Genomic DNA, 2,132 nt, shown 5'->3' on the forward strand with positions numbered 1-2,132 from the left:
TTACAGCTTTACCCTCAAGAAGCCGCTCGCTAAGCCTGGTCTTGTGGAATTAGCAAAGTGATATTTGTTTACCCTTAGAGGGCTATGGTGAAAAAGAAAATATCCTCAGAGAAAAACTGGAAAGAAGCTTTCTGAGAAACTGCTTTGTGATGTGTGACTTCCACTCACAGAGTTACATGTGTATTTCGTGGATCTACTTGCTAGCCTTATTTCTGTGAAATCTGAGAGCAGATATTTAGGATCCCTTTAAAATCTCTAGGGCCACAGGAAATATACTCTGATAAAAGAGAGAAGGAAGCTTTCTGAGAAACTCCTTTGTGTTCTGTGAAATCATCTCAGAGAGTTACGGTTTCCCCTCAAGAAGCCTTTCACTAAGACAGTTCTTTTGGAATTTCCAACATGATATTTGGAAGCCCATAGAGGGCTCTGGGGAAAAACGAAGTATTATCCGATGAAATCTGGAAAGAAGCTTTCTGAGAAACTGCTGAGTGTTCTGTTAATTCATCTCACCGAGTTACAGCTTTCCCCTCAAGAAGCCGATCGCTAAGTCTGTTCTTGTGGAATTCGCAAAGTTATATTTGGAAGCCCATAGAGGGCTATGATGAAAAAGGAAATATCCTCTGAGAAAAACTGGAAAGAAGCTTTTTGAGAAACCGCTTTGTGATGTGTGACTTCCACTCACAGAATTACATCTGTATTTCGTGGATCTCTTTGCTAGCCTTATTTCTGTGGAATCTGAGAACAGATATTTCGGAACCCTTTGAAGACTCTAGGGCCAAAGGAAATATCCTCCGATAACAGAGAGAAAGAAGCTTACTGAGAAACTTCTTTGTGTTCTGTGCAATCATCTCACAGACTTAGAGCTTTCCCGTCAAGAAGCCTTTCGCTAAGGCAGTTCTTGTGGAATTTGAAAAGTGATATTTGGAAGTCCATAGAGGGCACTCGTGAAAAAGGAAATATCCTCCGATGAAATCTGGAGAGAAGCTATCTTAGAAACTGCTGAGTGTTCTGTTAATTCATCTCACAGACTTACGGCATTCCCCTCAAGAAGCCGCTCGCTAAGGCTGTTTTGTGGAATTCGCAAAGTGATATTTGGAAGCCCATAGAGGGTAGTGTTGAAAAAGAAAATATCCTCAAAGAAAAACTGGAAGTAAGCTTTCTTAGAAACTGCTTTGTGATGTGTGACTTCAACTCACCGAGTTACATCTGTATTTCGTGGATCACTTTGCTAGCCTTATTTCTGGGGAATCTTAGAACTGATATTTCGGATCCCTTTGAAGTCTCTAGGGCCAAAGGAAATATACTCCCATAACAAAGAGAAAGAAGCTTTCTGAGAAACTTCTTTGTGTTCTGTGAAATCATCTCACAGAGTTACAGCTTTCCCCTCAAGAAGCCTTTCGCTAAGACAGTTCTTGTGGATTTGGCAAAGTGATATTTGGAATACCATACAGGGCTATGGTGATAAAGGAAATATCCTCCGATGAAATCTGGAGAGAAGCTATCTGAGAAACTGCTTAGTGTTCTGTTAATTCATCTCACAGAGTCACAGCATTCCCCACAAGAAGCCGCTCGCTGAGGCTGTTCTTGTGGAATTCGCAAAGTGATATTTGGAAGCCCATAGAGGGCAGTGTTGAAAAAGAAAATATCCTCAAAGAAAAACTGGAAGGAAGCTTTCTGAGAAACTGCTTTGTGTTCTGTTAATTTATCTCACAGAGTTACAGCTTTCCCCTCAAGAAGCCGCTCGCTAAGCCTGTTCTTGTGGAATTCGCAAAGTGATCTTTGGAAGCCCACAGAAGGCTATTTTGAAAAAGAAAATATCCTCAGAGAAAAACTGGAAAGAAGCTTTCTGAGAAACTGCTTTGTGATGTGTGACTTCCACTCACAGAGTTACATCTGTATTTCGTGGATCTCTTTGCTAGCCTTATTTCTGTGGAATCTGAAAACAGATACTTCGGATCCCTTTGAAGACTCTAGGGCCAAAGGAAATATCCTCCGATAACAAAGAGAAAGAAGCTTTCTGAGAACCTTCTTTGTGTTCTGTGAAATCATCTCACAGAGTTACAGCTTTCCCCTCAAGAAGCCTTTCGCTAAGACAGTTCTTGTAGAATTGGCAAAGTGATATTTGGAAGCCC

The 2,132-nt window shown here is 41.0% G+C and overlaps 1 pseudogene; it reads left to right on the forward strand.

Annotated features, from left to right (window-relative positions):
* Positions 1–1,512: 1,512 nt before the first annotated feature.
* The window catches only part of LOC112617576, a 1,040-nt pseudogene continuing 420 nt past the window's right edge, over positions 1,513–2,132 (forward strand).

The sequence above is a fragment of the Theropithecus gelada genome, unplaced genomic scaffold (assembly GCF_003255815.1).
Source record: "Theropithecus gelada isolate Dixy unplaced genomic scaffold, Tgel_1.0 HiC_scaffold_2611, whole genome shotgun sequence".
NCBI classification, from domain to species: domain Eukaryota; kingdom Metazoa; phylum Chordata; class Mammalia; order Primates; family Cercopithecidae; genus Theropithecus; species Theropithecus gelada.